Source organism: Rutidosis leptorrhynchoides, chromosome 3, assembly GCF_046630445.1.
Source record: "Rutidosis leptorrhynchoides isolate AG116_Rl617_1_P2 chromosome 3, CSIRO_AGI_Rlap_v1, whole genome shotgun sequence".
NCBI lineage: Eukaryota > Viridiplantae > Streptophyta > Magnoliopsida > Asterales > Asteraceae > Rutidosis > Rutidosis leptorrhynchoides.
Window position 1 is genome coordinate 567,544,624 of NC_092335.1, and position 6,664 is coordinate 567,551,287.

General features: G+C 33.1%; 1 non-coding gene across 1 annotated transcript; it reads right to left on the reverse strand.

Moving 5' to 3' along the window:
* Window positions 1-2,650: 2,650 nt before the first annotated feature.
* LOC139903543 (small nucleolar RNA R71) lies at window positions 2,651-2,757 on the reverse strand. The gene has a single exon (XR_011778357.1). It is a non-coding gene; the product is annotated as a small nucleolar RNA R71 (small nucleolar RNA).
* Between the last annotated feature and the right edge of the window lie 3,907 nt (window positions 2,758-6,664).

The window sequence follows — 6,664 nt, forward strand, 5'->3', positions numbered from 1 at the left end:
GTCTGTCGAACCTATCTTCAAATTAATTATCCTAATAATTAATAATGATTATGGTTGTCCTATTTAGTGACGTTCATATGGAATCTATTATAATCATTTAATTAATTATTCGGGTTGGGTAATTGATTATTCAAACTGATCAAGTGGGTAAATTAATATTCATATCTAATCAAAACAGGGGTAGATTACATACAGTGATAACTGGTGTAATTGTTGACAGAAGTGATAACTGCGTCACAGTTTAAATCCTTAATTAGTTGGAATATTTGACTTCGGGTATAAGGGTAATTTGACGAGGACACTCGCACTTTATATTTATGACCGATGGACTATTATGGATAAAAACCAGATAGGTATCAAATAAACCATGACAAAGGATAATTAACCCGAGTAACAATTAATTAAAATCAAAACGTTAAACATCATGATTATGGAAGTTTAAATAAGCATAATTGTTTTATTGTATTTTTCATCGCACTTTTATTTTCTGTCATTTTATTTTCTGTCATTTTATTTATCGCAATTTATTTTACGCACTTTAATTTTTGTCATTTATTTTTACGCTTAAAATCGACAAACCGGTCATTAAACGGTAAAACCCCCATTTTATAATAATACTACTACTTATTTATATATATATTTTTACAAATAAACTTAATAATATAGCGTTAACTTCACCAGCTCCCTGTGGAACGAACCGGACTTACTAAAAACTACACTACTCTACGATTAGGTACACTGCCTATAAGTGTTGTAGCAAGGTTTAGGTATATCCACTCGATAAATAAATAAATAAAACTTGTGTAATATTTCGTCGCATTTTGTAGTAAAAATTAATACTATTTCGTACACCCCGCTGCACTCATCAAGTTTTTGACGCCGCTGCCGGGGAGCGCTAAAACGCTATATTTTTAATTATAATAATATTGAAATAAAATATAATAATATAATAATATTGAAATAAAATATAATAATATAATAATATTGAAATAGAATATAATAATATAATAATATTTTAGAATCAAAATTTGATACGTAAAGTTTTAAAAAGTCGTATTTATTAAATACTTCAGGGGTATATTATGTAACTTATAATTAATAATTTCTATCATGTCGCTTTCATGTGAATAGTAAATTAATTAATTTATTTTCATTTACTATTCATGAATAGTAAATGAATTAAAAAAAAAAGTTTTGAAAAAAAATTATAATTATAAAAAAAATTATTAATTTATAAAAAAAAAATTCCTTTTTTTAAAAAAAAAAAAAAGTTTTAAAAAAAAATTTATATATAAAAAAAAAAAATTTAAAAAAAAAAAAAAATTTAAAATCCTTAAAAAACGAAATATATAAAAAAAAATTAAAAAAAAAGTTTTTTTTATTACCTTTAGATTTTTAGACTATAGTTACAATTTTTAGTATTAAGTTTAGTTTTGCATAGTTATTTTTATTTCTAGAATTTTTAGGTTTGCCGTAAAATCCCTTAAGTGCTTATTCCTTAGACTAAGATTTAGGTGCTTTAGAATTTTGCGACGCCGTTTTTCGCGCTACTTTCTTATTTTTATTTTTCGACGCCTATTTTTCGACCTTTTATTTTTCGACCTTTTTCGACGCGTTTTTTTTTTCTTTCTTATTTCTCGCTATTCTAGTTTTAGGATAAGATTTTTATTCTACTTCTTATCTAAATTTCTTAAAATTACGAAAATTTATTTTAAGTGGTTAAATTGATAGACATCAAAATTTTCTGGTTCGTAGTAATAGTTGGATTTGTACGTGGACCGGGTTATTGGAGCCAAACAGTACTCAATTATATTGAGACCAAACGAATCCTGCCCCTCTGCTGCATCTTTTGGCTATTCGAAACGTGGGCAAAATCAGAAAAGTCTATTGATTGGATAACTTATTATAATTTTTCTTTCTTTTTAAAAACTAATAGGATATTCAGTGAATGCACCGAGCAAGACGTTCACCACCTTTTGTACGTTCACCACCTGTAACTAGATCAAGACATTTAGCAAATATAACCGCCGTTGATTTTTCTTTAGAATCGTCATCCAGTCGACCAAGTACTTCAGTTCAAATTTCCGATAATCTATTTTTTGAACCCAACCTCACAATTGAGAATCCAGAGAATATTCAGGAACGGTTCGTAGATCCTGAACCACTAAACTTTCCTCCGGAGCCACCAATCATTCAAACAGAGATTGTTGAGGAACGAACCATTAAATCAGAATCATCTAGTGATACCGATTCAACGAATTCAATTATGGAAGTAACGGAACCTCTAAGTATGGAAGATCGAATGAGAGCTAAACGCACGGGCCAAGGTCACGCCATTATTAAGCCAGAAGTTAATGCTCCAGATTATGAAATCAAAGGACAAATTCTACATATGGTAACTAATCAGTGCCAATATAGTGGTACGCCAAAAGAAGATCCCAACGAACATCTTCGTACGTTTAAAAGAATTTGTACACTATTCAAAATCCGAGAAGTGGAAGATGAGCAGATCTATCTCATGTTATTTCCCTGGACTTTAAAGGGAGAAGCCAAAGATTGGTTAGAATCGTTACCTGAAGGGGCGATTGACACATGGGATGTCTTAGTTGAAAAATTTCTTCAAAGATTCTTTCCGGCATCTAAAGCCGTGAGACTTCAAGGAGAAATTGTTACGTTCACACAAAAGCCAAATGAAACATTATATGAGGCGTGGACAAGATTCGGAAGGATGTTGAGAGGATGTCCTCAACACGGTTTAGACACTTATCAAATAGTACAAATATTCTACCAAGGTGTCAACGTTGCTACAAGAAAAGACATCGACATAACAGCTGGTGGTTCCATTATGAAGAAAACCGCAACTGAAGCTTACAAAATTATTGATAACACTGCTTCCCACTCTCATGAGTGGCATCAAGAAAAAGATATCTTTCGATCATCTAAAGCGGCTAGAGCCGATTCTAGCCATGACTTTGATTCCGTTTCAGCAAAAATAGATGCTTTCGAAAGACGAATGGAAAAGATGAATAAAGATATTCACGCAATACGAATCAGTTGTGAGCTATGCGGTGGACCACACTTATTGAAAGATTGTCACATTGAACCAACATTGGAACAACGAGAGAATGTTTCCTATATGAACCAAAGGCCTGGAAATAATTATCAAAATAATTATCAACCGCCAAAGCTAAACTTCAATCGAAATCAAAACATTCTTTATAATCCAAAAGGACCCGACAATAACTCGTATAACCAACAAGGTCCGAATAACCAACCAACTCAAAACAACACTTTCAATCAACAAAGACCTGGCTTATATAAACCACCACAACAAACCGACGAGAAGAAGTCAAATCTGGAAGAAGTGGTATTTAAGCTAGTTGAATCTCAAACACAATTTATTGAAACTCAAACCCAAACGAATGAGAGGTTTGATCAGTCATTTAGAACTCAACAAGCTTTCATTTTGAATCTAGAAAAACAAGTAGGTACTCTTGTTAGATTGATGAGTGAAAGGGAACAAGGAAAGCTACCAAGTAATAATGAAGTAAATCCTCGGAATGAAAATGTTAACATGATATCAACAAATTCTGAAAAACCAATACCAGAAGATGGGAAAGTTTTAGATGTAAGTAACAATGAAGAAGTTACAACACCACCACCACCCGAGTATGTAAAGCCAGTGGTAGCACCATACAGACCACCCATCCCGTTTCCAAGAAAAGGAGTTGAGTATGAGCAAGTAATAGGTAATAAAGTTTGTGATACCTCTGGAAAGAAGAAGAAGAAGAATAAAAAAGTGCAAGAAATAAAAACAGTAGAAGTAAACCCGGTGAAGACAGTTCCACCAAATCCTCCACCTAGGGTAGGTGATCCGGGTGAATTTATTGTTCCTTGTCTACTTAGTGACTGTGTCATGTATGATGCACTAGCAGATTTAGGTTCAAGTGTGAGTGTTATGCCTCTTTCATTATATAAGAGATTAGGTGTAGGTGAGTTAACTCCAACGGATATGAGTGTTCGACTCCTTGATCAAACCATTAAGCACCCAGTTGGAATTGCTGACAACCTACCCGTTCAAGTAGGTAATTTAACCTTTCTAGTCGAATTCATTGTCATTGACATAGAAGAGGACTCAAACGTTCCTCTAATTTTAGGTCGACCATTCTTAGCGTCCACCGGGGCGTTATTTGATGTAAGAAAGGGTAGAATGACACTTAGTAATGATGAGAAATCGATCACCTTTATGATTCGAACGTCTAAATATCCACAAACCAAAACCGTTGAACCGACAAAAATGATTAGTAAGAACCATGTTGTTTTACCAACTCCAACGGTAATGCTTAACAATAATAGAACGCCTAAGTGTGGGGAAAATGAAGTAACACCTAATGATGACTTGATAATAAAGAACCCCATAGTTGATAAGAAATTAAATGACCCCGTTATTAACAGTTCAATGAAGAAACTTTTTAAACGGGTTATTGATGCTAAAAGTAAGGGGAACTTTAAGTTATATAACCGGTTAGTATCCAATCTGTCGCCTAAAGAAAAGGCGAAGCTAGTTGAATTTGTGGATATTACGGAAAAAGCTGGTCAATGGCTTAAAGCAAAAGTCACAGATATGCAAGTTGATTATGGTCCAAGAGAAATTGACGATGAAGTTAATCACAATTTCGACACCACATCTACCTAAGTGTGAGGAGATTCAAATATTCTAAAAAGAAAATGCTGTTTGGAGTTAGTTGTTCTGTTCTCGTGTAGTTCCGAGAATGGAATCCGATTGGTCTTTTCCACTAGCAGACACTAAAGAACTAGTTTTCTCCCCCCATTCTGAATTTTTTTGTTTTTTAGGTTTTATTAATATGTTTTCTTTTTAAGTTTTGTGTGAATTTAAAAACAAAAATTTACTTTATTTCATTAAGTTGAAAAAAAATGATTTCTAAAATTCGTCGTGAGTTGAAGACTAGGTCGTTGAGCCGAAATTACTTTACCCGAGGGCGGGGCAAAAAATTTTGTCATCATTATTTTTAATTTTATTGATTTAAAGTATGCAAAAAAAAAAAAAAAAAATATTTGACTTTATAAATTTTTGAACGTGGGGTAATATACCCAACTTTAAAAATATGTATATATGTTTGTATTTTATCATGTAAACAACAGGGTAAAACAACGCACTTTCAAAGACTAACATTAAGTTCAGCAAAAGCTACTGATTTTGACGACAAGATGCAAAACAACAAATGTGATATAATAAATGAAGGAATGAACGATGAGGCGCGCCATCTATCATTCGACGAGCTTTGTAATTACAAACTGGGTATTTTTAATCACTTTCCTACACTAATTCACCCTCATGAATTTATAATTATAGTCTGATTTCATGCAAATGAGGGCATTGCATGATCTCAAGTGTGGGGAAGGGTTATAAATTCTCTCGGGTTTATACTTGGCTTATTTTCTGAATATTATGAAAATTTTAAAATTTTTTAACTAAATGAATTCAAAATCATGTTTATACATATTTATGAACGATAAAAATAGGTGTTAATGCCGAAATTATTGTTACCTCGGAAAGGACATAAATTGAAAAACAACTAAAACGCTTGAATTTATTTATTAAGATATAAAAAGACGCATGAAAAAAGCCAAGTGTGGGGAGAATGTACCAAGTTATTCAATTAAAAACTATCTATCACATGTTTTTGTAAAGTTATTGCAGGTGCTTTTACTTTGGACTAAATTAACTGGTTTACCCGATTTACTGTAAGAAAGATGGATCTACACGATGAATCAATTCCATCATTAAAAGGAAGTAAAGTCTTTCGAAAAAGAAACGCGCTTCTTGATTTAGGTCATGAAGTTGTCGTTCAGACCAGCTGTAGGTTGATAAAAAATCTAGAAAATTCATCTCTAAAATCAGCAGGAAATCCACGGACCTCAGCATCAAACAGAGTCGCCATGTGGTCAGATTTATCCTAACCATGAGAAGGATTTATCTCGCATAATGGGGGGGCACCGTGCAAATTAGCTTGATAAGACTAATGAATCAAATCCCCAGAAAGGATAATCTCCTTAAAGATCAAAAATCAGCTTTTAAGACTGATATTACTCAATCCTAGAGATTGACCTTAAAGATTGAGAATTACAAACTCATGGAATTCAATGATATCTAAACTCGAGCTTGAACGAGAAAATATTTTGATCAAAAATAAAACCGATTTGTTTTCTGAAAACCTATTTTCAATGCGTTCATTACCATTGAACGTAAAATCCTAGGAATTCACCTGGAATTCATTAGGTCACCTGAACCAAATCGGGTGTCAACCGTAAGAACGGTGGTTGCATAGCATGGTCGGAGACAGGACCTTGTGCCAGACCGAAAAATCATAGGATGATCTTTACTATCGCTCCTACCAAGGATAGTTCTAGCATCCGACACATTAAAAGACCATAATCATCTGCATGTCACGGGACATTGCCTTAACAGTTTATTGTTCATCGCTTTCCTTTACAACCGGACGGTAGTTTGCCGAAAGGTAATATACGGAACACGTAAACTGGATGTGTGCTTTCCGATACCGGGATAGCAGTGGATTACACGAACCTAAATGTTTTTAGCCAAAATATTGATCCACAAATATATTTTGCAACACCAATGGTG